Genomic DNA, 14,292 nt, shown 5'->3' with positions numbered 1-14,292 from the left:
AATAAAATTAGGCATAATATGTTAATTCAACCACAGGAGCGACATGATGTTCTCTGCAATTATGTTTTACACTCATATGTGCATATATCGCGATCGGCTAAGATAAGTTGGTAAATATCAGCATGCTGGATCGGCAAAAATCCAATGTTGTGCATCCATAGCATATTTCTTGTATTAAGACATCTTTAAGCACTGTTACTGCAATTTAGCTTGATATTAGGTCACCTGTACATTACAGATCTTTAAACACAATGATCCTTTAACTCACTGTTTCAGAAACATACATTAACATAAATGCCAGAGACAATTTCAAACATTACATGAAATATGGGATGATTTCAGATTCACATCATTTCAAAGTGTACATGGTTGTGAAAGGTGCATCAGACCCTAAACACTGTACAGCATCATTACTACAAACTGAACACACAGTAGGAATAAAAAGGGAGATCCCGGGAGTTTCCTTTCTTGTTGCTTTACCATGAATGAATCATCAAACCACCGTGAAGCTGCGTCTGTGTTCTAAACAGTCCACGTCTGTGGGATGAACCCACAGTGGACAACAGTGATTCTGCTGAATGCATCCCCCCTGACACAGAGCATTTCTCATCCCTCACGGTGGACTGACCAAGCTGCTCCGTGAGGATCCCCCATAAGGAACCTATTACTGGTTTACATGCTGCATCTGTATCCGTCGATATATGGACAGAATGGCGTGAGCATAAATGGCAGCTCAGTCTAAAGATTGTGATGCATGTAGTGTGTTGTGACATTTGTCTGGCATCAAGCTGTATTTAATGTGCTGCTGCTGCCTGGCTGCTCTGCTGACAGCGGGTGACGCCCTGTCAATGTGCCGCGGCATGCATCCATGACAGAGTATGACTCATCAACAAATTGAGAGCAGGAAATGATAATGCACATACATGGGAATGTGGTTACTGCTACTGCATGGAACATGTTCCTGTGGGCTGCATGAAGACAGGCTCCTGTGGCTGCTTCTCTCAGACTGGTACAAACAACTTGTACGAACGTGACTTTTTTTTCTTTCGCCTTTGAACCTGCCTCTAGAGTTGGTTCAACCACTCAGCTTCTCACAAAGACCTGAAAGGTGTGTATGTCACATATTGACAGAGGCGTACTTTCAGCTGAATTTGCAGCACAGAGTGGCCATACTGTGTGGCTTTGCATCAGAAGTATGCAATGTGCTGATCTGGGAGTGAATGTGATTAAACTGCTACTTCTCGTCTGAGTTTACAAGACTGAACAATTCTGAAAAACCCTGGTGCCTCAACAAGACCAACCTGTGAAGATGTGTTTCCAGAAAACAAAAGGGGCAGGTGCTTTTACACATGGAGTACCACTGGTAGTATGCTATAGATACTCAGCTTGCTTTACTTGGGGGCCACTTCTGCAAAATGACAGGAGGCCAGGGGCTAGTTGCAGCAGCCCCATACATGTCTCTAGGATTTTAGGACATTTCTAGGACATTAGGGGCTAGCCTGGCACCCTGTGGGGGTCAGATTTGGCCTGCAGGCCATAATTTCAGTATCACTGTAATACGCCATCAGCACTTCTTTAAAGAACTCTGGGGGCTGTGTTGTTTCAGGCACTGTTAAAATGCTGAGTATAAGTAACAGATCCATGAGTTTGGTGGTTTACCAGATCCCAGAACACTGCACATAGGTTTATAAAACAATAGGGAAGTCCCAGGACCCTCATGAACCTTTGCTGCCTATTGTCTTCTCTTTCTCTCCCTTTTTGTCTGTCTCAACCCAATCAGTGGAGACAGATGACCGCCCACCAGGTTCTGTTGGAGGTTTCTGCCTGTTAAAGGAGGTTTTTTTTTTATCACCACCACCCCCAAGGACTTGCTCATGGGGGATATGGTTCTAGACCAACTCAAAATTTAAACTGTCCTGAGATAACCTTTAGCTGCATTTCCATTAAAAGCTTTAGGTGTAGTACCTTTGGAACTAAAAGTAACACCTACAAACATGTACCTAGAACCTGGATCTGTGTAGTGTTTCCACCACAGACACTACTCTTACATGTCGGCAGTGTTGTTGTCATTCACTGCTCTGTCTTGCAGCACTCGCTGTATTTCCTTGTTCGTGGCTGATACAGAGTGAAGTCTGCACCCCGTTTATTGTCCACAGAATGGGGCTGCACGGCAACATTTTTAGAACAAAAAAGAGCAGGCTGTGGCGAGAGTCTCTCTATAAGGGATATTTATATATATTGTTTGTGCACTGACTCCTTGTTTAGCAACAGCCGGGGTTTAGTGCTGCTGGAACACACAGGAACCTTCGTTCCTGCCAAGTTTTTTTCTCAAAGTGAGTATAAGAATATATGCTGTTAACATAATGCGGTTGCAACTAATATAAGTTTTTCAACCGCTTGAAGATCCACTTATTACTCAAAGTTTCTGTCATCCAAGAGAGACAATAAAAACAGATTGAGTGGTCAAAGCTGTCATGTTAAAATTTAAGGTGTGCTGATGGATTCTTGTCATCAGCTCATGCACTGAGTAACATTACTCATTAGTAAACATTCCACCTTAAAACTTTTTTGGCAGTTGGCCCAGTGAATGAAATTATTATTTCTTAGTCTCCAGCTGCTGCTAGAGGCTGCAAACATCCTTTCATTTTATAATTAGAGTTTACTAATGTATGAAAAACTTGTCACAGTATGAACAGTGGTTAAAGCAGCCACAGCTCAGCCCTGAACACAGTGTTGATTCTCTACTGACCAGTCAACAGACTGCAGTGTTGTTAGCTCCACATTTTAGTATCAGATCTGTGTGTTTGTACACAAAGCACAATGGGGACGGTTGCAAAGGTACAAAAGGTACCATCAACAACTTTTCACAATGGAAACACAAAAATATATGTACCAAAATGAACTGAACTGAACTGAACTGGACCGATCTGTTGTTGGAAAGGCATTTGTTATTATTTGTTGCTATATAAATAAAATCGACTTATTGTTTCATTTATACAGACCTTGTTGTATGTGAGAAAAAATGCTCAAAGTGATAAAAAAAATGTGAATGAATGATGATCTGCACTAACATTAAAAACCAGTGTAAGTACCGAACAGAAATAAAAGCTGACATGCTTGTCTGTAGCAGTGATCTGTTGTGACCTCCAGTTTCTTTCTGCTATCAGGTTCCACTAAAAACACTTTCCACTGCTGGAGTTTTTATTGTGCCAGAATACGACGCTCTGAATTCTTTCTGTTAAACTGCACACTGCAGTCAGTCACAAACTATCTGCCGAACACATCAGTGACCTTGAGATGAACAGACGGTCTAATTAGCTTAAGAGTCTTCTCACATTCATGCAGTACTGACATCAAACCGCAGCGTGTGTTTAATTAGTCTTGCAGATGTTCAGAGGCCATACTGTCTCTGTCACGGAGGGCATGCAGGAAGTGGGAGCTTCTTACTTTAGTCAAGGAAACCTAATACAAACCGCAATGTTATTATCCCAGCGAACACGCTATGTGCCACACTGCGGTGTTATCCCAGCCCCTCCTGTTTCATTCTCGAGCACTACACGGGCGCAAATGCTGCAGTAATCCAAAGCAGGATGATGACTGCTGCTTCACACTGCTCTGGGTTCAGATCACATGCACATTATAAGGCCTCTAACATTGGTGTAATTGGATGTTCTCACAGAATGAAAGTTGCAATGTATCAATCTTTTAACCCTTTGAAAACTGAGCAAATTAGCTTGATTTCTTTGATTGATGTTTTCATTTCGAGCATGTAAAATACAACAAAAACAGTAGTTAAAACCATATCAGCACAAGAGAAAGAAAAAAAGGACATATAAAATTCTGTCTGCAGATTGCATCAATTTACATGTGTGTAAGTCTTTATTTAATCATATCCCTTTATTACACAATAAGAAGGCAATGATCCACCAAAGAAGAAATTACCAAAAAATAGGAGGATTAGTAGAAAGTACATTAAATTTTTTTTTGAAAAAATTAGAAAGAAAAAGAAAATAAAAACAAACAAACAAGGGAATGGCCTAAAAAAGTACTTAAAAGTAATAATACGTCTGTAATATAATTTTAAAGGTGTAATTATGATGATTAGAAATGTAGTTTGCCCCTAACTTTCCCCCCTTTTCCTCCCTAGAAGAACATAATTTTCTAAATCTACTAATTCTTTTAATTTGGGAACATTTCTTTTCAAAGTGCTCCTTGCCTGCACCATTTAAAAAAGAAAGAAAGAAAGAAAGAAAGAAAGAAAGAAAGAAAGAAAGAAAGAAAGAAAGAAAGAAAGAAATAGCATCAATTTACTCAGGGTTCAAAGGTTTAAATACTTGTAAAAGGTGTCTGAATGCAGCACAAGAAAAGTGATGTCACTCCAGGTTTCAAAGGGTTAACCAGCAAATTTCACAATTTTTGATGTGTCAAGATTAAAACTACAAGAGATAATTTACATTTTGACTAAAGCTTTCACATGTCTCCATGGATAATAATATTGTTAAGCATACTAGCATACTGCAATAGCAATATCTGTGGACACACTGTGTACGATGTATCAATGACTGGACTGCGCACAGAAATGTGCAGCCCTCTAAAGTTTTTCAAATGAGATCTCTTGTGCAAAACAGGAGGTGATTCTGCACTTTGAAACACAATTTGTGTATTCATTCAGTATCACAGCACACAGCACAGGCCGGGGTTTATCTGTAAGAATATAGGTCATCTGTAATGATATAATTTTTCCAGCCATGGCTCCAGGCAAGCAGAGACAAGTGCTGGAGCCACTGAGACTGAGACTGAGCCTCACCTCTGCAGCCCGGCACTGCTCCTGCTCTCTGACTACTGCCTCAGTGCCAATATGACACCTAGGGGTAGGACCCTGGGGGATCTCTGGCAAAATGGGTTTTTTCTTTTTTGGGGTGATGGGGGGGGGGTTGGTGCAAATTTTCAAGTTTATTTTTGTGTATTTTTTATTTTTTTGCTAATGTCAAGCCAAAAAATAAAGCCAATTTTTCCAGCTTTCAGCACGTTAACTGTATTTCTGGTATGTCACAGGGATCTTGACAGGTCAAGTGTCAGTTTGAAAAAATTCTGTAAAGTTGTACAACCAATACAATGTGTCAAAGGGCATGCAGCGTGATGATTGTTCATTTTGTAGAGCTCATTTTATTCCTCCTGTCAGTCAGTGACATTTGATCCACTGCCTCCCTGTTAACTGTTTCTGAGATCACTACATCCTTTGCTTCCGACCACACTGACCCTAACCACCAGCCACTTGCCCTCCCAGCTAGCCTTTTTGCCAGCCCCAGCTCCCCAGCTGGATGTGCACTGTTGCGGTGTTATTGTAGGCACTCTAAGCTGCTGAACACCCCTGTAAAGCCCTGTAAGGCCCTAAAGGCCCTTTCTAGTGCTGCCTAATCCACCTCATTGTGTGACGCCTAGCAGCTATTCAACAAAGTCTTAACCTCTCACGCCCCTGACACAATCCCACGGCACTCTAATGTTGGGGATCTTTTCCTCTGGGGCTGATGTCACTAGGTAAAGTAATAAGGTTATTTATAAGGTGGTTTTGTCCGACATGATGTGCAGATAATGCTGCTCTGGAGGGAGGCCAATGAAGAAATGGAAACTACTATCGGCTTTGACTCCTATGGGCTTTTAAAGATCTGAGCCAGCTGATGTATATTGTGCTAATATAAAGTGGCTTATCTTTGGACATTTCATTTTCAATGCCAAAAATGATATGTATCTAATATTTGAAAGTTGATAGCAGCACTCTGAATGTGACTATTTGGATTTAATATGCAGTGCTTTTTCGGAGCTTTTTTCATGTCAAAGAAAAACCTCTCAAATACTCCTCTTAAGCAATATGACCATTATAGATCAATAAAATAAAATGTTTTTGACCAGGATCATCATGTTTGCTTAATGGACTCTGTATGGAGGCCCGGGCTCGAGCTATGTTCTGGGATGAAATGAGTGACCAGACTTCAAAAGATAGCACAAGTCAACCCAAGATACAGAGTCAAACCAGCTATCAGTAAAACAGCAGCGGGTGCCACAGCGGGAGAGAATGGAGGAGGTTTTTCAGGCTGGGGCTGGATGGAAAGAGGGGGCTGGATTCTTGGCAGTGTTGAACAAGGAGGGAAATTTTGCAGTTTTAGGAGACACATCGTCGCACAGTCTGATAGATACATAAAGCAGCACAGACAAGTTTCATTTGCCAATTGGACGTACAGAGGACATGATGAAAAATGATGCAGTCTGCACCCTTGGCTGTAAACAGGACTTGATCCTCTTATACTCTCACACAAACACAAACACAAACACAAACACACACACACACACATGCACACACACACTCCGGCATACACACTTTTGCTCTCAGACGAACACACAGGCTAAATCTGGCCCCAAATGCAAAGTATAGCAAATACTGTAGTTGTCACTGTCACATACAGTCAATATAAACATACTGTTCTTCATCATTTTAGACCTAAACAGGCTCCTAATCTTATTGGAAATTTGTTTTGTATGACAGCTCATTTCCATCAGTTTAGTTGATTGCTGATTTGTATTCCAGGCCACATTTAGACGAGAACGGCCCTACTAAAAATGGACAAGTCTTTTGTTTGCATTTAAAAACCCATCATTGACAGGCACAAGGTTGATAAAATGCTGGAGTATTTCTTGACAATCTCCAACACATGAGCCCTAACAGCAGAAGTCAAAATATTTTCCTCACTGACGAACTTGTACATTAGATGTGCCCAACACTCCAGACTAAAACCCAGGCTAGTCACTAACTAATAACTTAACACAAACACTCAGGAGAGTGGGAAACACTGAGAGGAGACAAAATAGAAAATAACCATCAGTATTTCAAAATATTACAGTCATCAGCTCCCATGTGTAACTTTCAGTAACAAAATATGTCTGGACCTGCCCAGCAAACCAGCCCCAGGCCAAAGTGCATAACACAACAAAACAATAACATCACCAATAATAATAATAATTGCAGCAGCATAATATTACATTGAAGTTGTGCCCCTCATTATTACAACAAGGCTAAAAAAATGAAATGTCAAAACAAAAATCTCCTAGGTTTTGTCCCCTGCTTTGCCCCCCTTTTCTGATCTCCTTGTTTCTTTTTCTCCTTCTCGACCAATCCGATCCTCAAATCTTGGCCGCTTATCCATCGCCTGCTTCAAAAGCCAAACAAAAAAACCCACCAAGCATTTGCTGTCTAGCCCTGACCTTCAGGCACAATTTTCCCCAGTCCATCAGATTTGCTGAGTCCTTGGACTGTTTTAAGTGTCCACTAAAAACCCACTTTTATAGGCAAGCCCTCCGATAGAGTGGTGAAGTAATGAGTCCTAAAACACGGAAGTCCCTTAGCCTTTTTGCACTTCTGGTTCCCTCATCTTAAAGTCTATGGGTTTTTGGAATGGGTTGTTGGTAAAATGCCTTAAATAAGGTCTGTGGTTAACAAAGGCTAAATATATTTAGACGTTTTGTTCTGCAACATAAAATACATCCGTATAAACCTGATTTTTTAACTTTTAAGGTTTTACTCGTCTTCAAAAAGGCGGTTGCCAATAAGTGACTAAATGGGATGACATTGAATTTAGCCTTCCTAAGTTTCCATAGGAAGTAGAGCCTTTTCTGTGCTTTTTTAACCTGGATGATGATGACCAAGATAGGTTCTCAGTGATCATAATTCCAAGGAACCTATAGCTGTTCACCTGCTCCACCTCAGCTCCGCTGATGTAGACAGGGGTGTGTGTCTTTGCCTCCTTCTTTCTAAAATCAACAGTCAGCTCCTTGGTTTTACTGACGTTGACTTGTAGGTTGCCTCTTGTCATCATCTGGTTCGTGATTTTCATGGGCAGGATCTCAAGGCACAGCTGGGGGGAGGAGTCCGGTTTGAGGACCTCAGAATTGCATCTCTGCTTTTTGCAGACGATGTGGTTCTGTTGGCTTCAAAACAACGTGACCTTCAGCATGCACTGGGGCGGTTTGAGGCCAAGTGTGAAGAGATTGGGATGAGAGTCAGCACCTCCAAATCTTAGGTCACAGTTCTATGCCAGAAAACGGTGGATTGTCCCCTCTGGGTGGGGGGAGAGTTGTTGCCCCAAGGAGTTCAAGTGTCTCGGGGTCTTGTTCATGAGTGAGGGTAAACGGAGCTTGAGATGGACAGGCGGTGTGGTGCAGCATCTGGCGCTCTTCCAGACCATTGTGGTGAAGAAAGAGTCGAACCGGAAGGTGAAGCTCTCGATTCGCCAGTCCATCTATGTTCCACCGCTCACCTAGGGTCATGAGCTCTGGGTAGTGACCGAAAGAATGAGATTGCGAATACAATCGGCCGAAATGAGTTTCCTCCGCAGGCTGGCTGGGCTCAGCCTTAGACATAGGGTGAGGAGTTCAGACATCCGGAAGGAGCTCAGAGTAGAGTCGCTGCTCCTCTGGGTTGAAAAGGGCCAGTTGAGGTGGTTCGAGCATCTGATCAGGATGCCTGCTGGGCACCTCCTGTTGGAGGTGTTCCGGGCATGTCCTACTGGTTGGAGGCCCTTGGGCAGACCCAGAACAGGAGGGATTACATATCTTGTCTGGCCGAGGAATGCCTTGGGCTCCCCCAGGATGAGCTGGGAAGCGTTGCTGGAGAGAGGGACATCTAGAATGTTCTGCGCCACCTGTTGCCCCCGCGACCCAGCCCCGGATAAGCGGAAGAAATGGATGGATGGATGGATGGCTTGGCACTGTTCATAGGCTCCAAATGCTGTATGGACAGACAGGCTCATATTTTCATAACAAATAAAAATAAATGTTTATTGTTCTCTTTTGGAATTCACTCTAACAATAGCATTCATAACTGGATTCACTATTCTTGTATCTCTTTTTATATACAATATGATTTACTGTATTTCAAGCATTTTTAATGATTATGGACTTTTTCTGATTTTTACACATCAGAATATTGGGATTCTGTAGTGTGTAATGCTGCTCTCTGCCTTTTCCGCCAAAATTAGCACGCACATGCAGGTTTTTTTAATCACTGATAAACCCACTAAAAATAAGCTGAAGACTACCTTCCCATTGCCAGTATAGCAGAACTGTGTACACAGCTCTGCAGCAGACAAGTATGTGTGCATATCCTGCTCTGTCAGACCATTATTTATTTAATAACTTTCAATTTTTTATTACTCGACTACAAGCCTCTCAGCAAGAGTTACTATTCTAGATGTCTATCTGATTCAGCAGTGGCTAAATTTAAGAAATTGATTCCCTCTGCATTAACCTCATTACCATGTTTCACAGTGACTGAGAATACTCTTACTAACTTAAGTCATTCTCAAATTGATTGTCTCGTTGATAGCGCTACCGGCTCATTGCGATCAGCTCTTGACTCTGTCGCACCTTTCAAGAAGAAAATAATGAAACTAAGAAAATTAGCCCCATGGTTTAACCCCTAGATCCGCGAAATTGTAACCAACATTACGAAAATTTGAAAGAAATTGGCATTCAACCAACCTTGGAGATTCCCGTTTAGTCTGGCTGGATAGTCTTAAAATGTATAAGAAGGCCCTCCGCCATGCCAGAGCAAACTATAACTCATCATTAATTACGGAAAATAAAAACAATCCCAGGTTTCTTTTCAACACTGTAGCCAGGCTGACTCAGAGTCACAGCTCCATAGAGCCTTGTATTCCTTCGGCCCTGAGCAGTGATGACTTTATGAGTTTCTTTAATGATAAAATTATAACTACACACACTAAGGCCTGCTTCGGAGTGCCACAAGGTTCTGTGTTCGGACCAATCCTTTTTACTCTATATATGCTTCCTCTAGGCAACATTATTAGAAAACACTATAAATTTTCATTGTTATGCTGACAATACGCAAATGTATCTATCTATGAAACCAGGTGAAACTGATCAGCTATCTAAACTTCAAACATGTCTTAAGGACGAAAAAATCTGGATGAGCCGTAATTTCTTGATGTTGAATTCAGACAAAACTGAAGTTATTGTTCTTGGTCCCAAACACCTCGGAAACTCCCTTTCTAACAATGTAATTTCTCTAGATGGCATTGCCTTGGCCTCTGGCACATCTGTAAGGAACCTCTGAGTTTTATTTGATCAAGATTTATCTTTTGCCTCCCATATAAAACAAACTTCAAGGACTTCTTTCTTTTACTTGTGTAACATTGCAAAAATTAGACATATCCTGTCCCAAACAAATGCTGAAAAATTAGTACATGCATTTGTCACCTCTAGGCTGGATTACTATAATCCCCTATTATTCGGTTACCCCAACAAATCACTTAGGTCTCTCCAACTGGTGCAGATCACTGCTCCACGTGTTCTAATGAGAACCAAGAAAAGGGACTATATTTCTCCTGTTTTAGCTTCTTTGCACTGGCTCCCTGTAAAATCCAGGATTGAATTTAAAATCCTCCTCCTTACTTACAAAGCTCTAAATGGTCAGGCTCCATCCTATCTGTCGCAGTTTATAGTTCCTTACCAACTCTCAAGATCACTGCGCTCTGAAAATGCAAGATTACTTGTGGTTCCCAAAGTTTCCAAATGTAGGATAGGAACCAGAGCCCTCAGCTACCATGCTCCTCTCTTATGGAACCATCTTCCAGTTTTGGTCAGGGAGGCAGACACCGTTTCCACTTTTAAGGGTAGACTTAAGACCTTCCTCTTTGATAAAGTTTATAATTAGGGCTGGCTCAGGTTGCCTGGACCTGCCCATAGTTAGGCTGACATAGGTTTAACCTGCCGGGGGACTTTCTATAGGGGTCAGCGAGCAGTGGGACTAACACTGCTCTCTGACCTTTATATTTAAGCCATAATAGCTGATTAGTGACCCTAGTTTCGTTAGTGTGTATATTCCTGGAGCACAAGTTTCTTGTGCTCAGTTGAAATCCCTGTCCGTGTGACGGGGAGTAGGGGGTGGTGGCAGAGCTTTCGGCCCAATCAGCGGGGGTGGTTTTGAGTCCGTTCAGACCTGCCACTCTGGCTCTGCTTCCTCTCTCTTTCTTTCTTTTCAATTACTGCTCTCTGGCATTCATATTTAAGTCGTAATTGCTGATCAATGACTCTAGGATCCTCATTGAGTGCATATCCTTTTTACTGCTCACCACCTTCGGTCTGTTGAACTGCACTACGCTAATCCTGTTGCCTCTCTGGGCCATTCCTGCTCCCTTGTTTCCTAGCTTTCCCGGGTCCTGGCTGCAACCCTGGCTGTGCCTGATTGTGGTGATATCTGTGCTGGCGCTGTGACCCGGCCGTTGGTTGTACTCGTGCTGTGGCTGCACTGATACTGTTCCTCCCGCTTGCCCTGATTGTGGTCTTGGTCCTGGTTGCGCCGATGCTGTGATCATGCCATTGGACACCTCCACCTTGCATGAGACTCTTATCAACACCCACAATATCATCATAGAGTGCACTTGATGATTTCACACCTATTGTTATTGTAATATGGCATGTGTCTGTTTCCATTATTGCTGTATACCCTCCCCCTTTTCTTTTATTTTTGCCACAATTGTATTTCATTTGTTATTTACGACATCTATTGCACGTCTGTCATCCTGTACCGCTTCCTGAGGGCAGAGGGATGTCATACACTGTAAAGCCCTCAGAGGCAAACCAAGTTCTGTGATAATGGGCTCTATAAATAAAATTGAAATTGAAATTGAAATTGAAGAGGGATCGCTCATCATCCTCTGCCACTCTTCCTGAGGTTTCTTCCTTTTTTTCCCCGTTACAGGGGTTCTTTTTCAGGAGTTTTTCCTTGGGTGATGTGAAGGTCTAAGGGCAGAGGGATGTCGTAAACTGTAAAGCACTCTGAGGCAAACCATGTTTTGTGATAATGGGCTCTATAAATAAAATTGACTTGGCTTGACTTGACTTAGGTTGTTTTGGTGTTTCCATTTGATGTCACAGACAGGCCAGAGAACAGGTTAATGGTAGAGAGCAGCATGGACAGAGGTCTGTGAAAACTTAACAGTGGTTATATAGCTCTTACTTAATTAGTCTCTCTTTCAAACTCAGTAATTAGTAGGGACACATCATTGCATCTCACCAGTTAAGGAGCTGTAATTAGTGCATTTACCTGGGTGTTGTGTTTCCATTAAAACCCATCAAAGCCAGAGGCAATAAATATCCGTGACTACAGCAGAGTCATTTGACCTGTTGTGAATGGCAACTGTACACTTTCCCATTTTGTTGAGAAGCCAGATGATAGCAGGGTTTTTGCGCAGTGGCAAAGAGGCTTTTGTGTGCAGAAAGTGCTCAGAAAGTGGGCAAGACAGCCTCAGATACGTTGGGACAGCCCTGAGTACTTAGGGATTATGAAGTAATATAACTGCTCTTGAGCTTCACAACCTTCCGTTGACTCTTCACACAAGGTACAAGGTAGATTTATTGTAATTTTTCTGCTTTAAGAACCCTAAGTCCTGCTACATCTTTTTGGCGTCAAAGGAGGAGTTGAGGAGTTTCACAGCCTGGGGAAAGAAGCTGCTCCGTAGTCTGGTGGTTCCACTGCGGATACTTCTGTATCTTTTTGCAGATGGCAGCAGGGTGAACAGACTGTGGCTGTGGTGGCTGCTGTCTTTCAGTATCCTTTTGGCTCTTTGCAGACACCTCACTTCACCGAGGTCACTGATGCTCTGTAGATGGGAACCAGTGATGTTCTGGGCAGTTTTAATCACCCGCTGTAGAGCCTTCCTGTCCTGGGCCGTGGGCATGAACCATGCCAGTTCTTTGTTTTCAGCTTGTTCAGCAGCATGGCTTCACACATGATGGGGGCACTCCTGCTTCTGTAGCCTCTGACATTTGACATCTGACATCACCTGCCACGTATCTTTATTGCTATTGCTGTTGAGGTGTCTCTCCAGTCTCTGCTGATGTCTGCTCTTAGCCTCCTTGATGCCAGCTCTCAGTCGTGCTCTGGCGATGCCTCCTTGTCCCCTGACTGAAAGGCAGCTTTTTTTGCTTCATCCAGGCTTTCTGGTTGGGGAATGATCTCACCGTCTTTCTGATCTCCACGTCATCAACATATTTGCTGATATATGATGTCACAGAAGATGCATATTCTTCAAGATTGATCTTGTTATCTTGAGTGGCAGCATATTTAAAGATCTGCCAGTCTGTGCTCTTAAAACAGTCCTGTAAAGCTGCTGTGGCTTCATTCAAAAATCCCATAAGGATTTGGACGAGGGAACCAGTGTGATGCTAACTTCCTGGTTGGCCTACAAATAAACGTCATCCCTTCACCAGTCTATAGAGCAACTCCATGTCTTATGTTTTTATTTGTTTGTTTTGGCCTTGGTACATTGGTACGTGTTTGTGAGACGCTTTGTAACTGCATTTTTTAAAAAGTGCTATATAAATGAAGCTTTACTTTCTTACTTACTACAAGACTGCATGCAAAGCAGCAATATGTGACAACTTGGGATGAGACTAAGACTAGATGAATCCACACCCAGTCCATTGGGCTCTGGCATGAAATCATCCTGATTCCACGCCTAGAATTGGAAATTTAAAGAAATTTGAAATCTGACCCTTATAAGTGCAGATATAATTTAGAACACACACAAACACACACACATGCACACGCACACACGTACACAAACACAGAGCTACATATACAAAGTGCTTCCTGTGGCCCTGACTGGCAGCATGTTGGTGTGTGTCATGTGCATGTTGTGGTGAGACGAGACTCACCACTGAGAGGGAAGGATCAAAGAGAAAACAAAGGAGCTCTTAATCAGAGGGCCTGTGCTAGCCAGGCTGGGTACAGTCCCATCCATCCATTCATATACGCCCCCCCCCCCAAAAGGCTGGGATGGGGGCAGTAACCCATAGTGATAGTATACTTATCCCAGCTGATTGTTTTTGTGTTTGAACTTTAATCTCACTGTTGGCCCCAGCTGGCTCTGATTAGTGCTCTCACGTCACATTCCAACCCCCAACAGTCTCATACAAACACTTTGACTTACACAGAAGTGCACAAACACACTTGCCTATGAGAAAACACTTCACATGCATATTGGTGTTGGAGTAAATCTGGGTCCTTTTAGGCATTATTTTTAAGGAACCCACCACCTTATATAGATTTAAGTCACTGCTACCAGGTAAGCTTTTATGGTAAATACAAAAGAAATTAAAGATTTTAAAGATTATATAACATTAATATGGTAAATGCTTTCATTCCAAGGCTATATATGGGGAGAAATTTAGAGTTAATTGCGTTTCATATAAGGACTTCAACATGTGAACAGGAGG

General features: G+C 42.3%; 1 protein-coding gene across 2 annotated transcripts in view; it reads right to left on the bottom strand.

Annotated features, from left to right (window-relative positions):
* The window catches only part of bcas3 (BCAS3 microtubule associated cell migration factor), a 479,979-nt gene that overhangs the window by 2,566 nt on the left and 463,121 nt on the right, over window positions 1-14,292 (bottom strand). The gene's annotated exons all lie outside the window — the stretch shown is intronic.

Source organism: Plectropomus leopardus, chromosome 6 (assembly GCF_026936395.1).
Source record: "Plectropomus leopardus strain MGB_pleo_1.0 chromosome 6, ASM2693639v1, whole genome shotgun sequence".
NCBI lineage: Eukaryota > Metazoa > Chordata > Actinopteri > Perciformes > Serranidae > Plectropomus > Plectropomus leopardus.
Note: the sequence above shows the minus strand (reverse complement) of the source record. Positions and strands in the feature narration are given on the sequence as shown.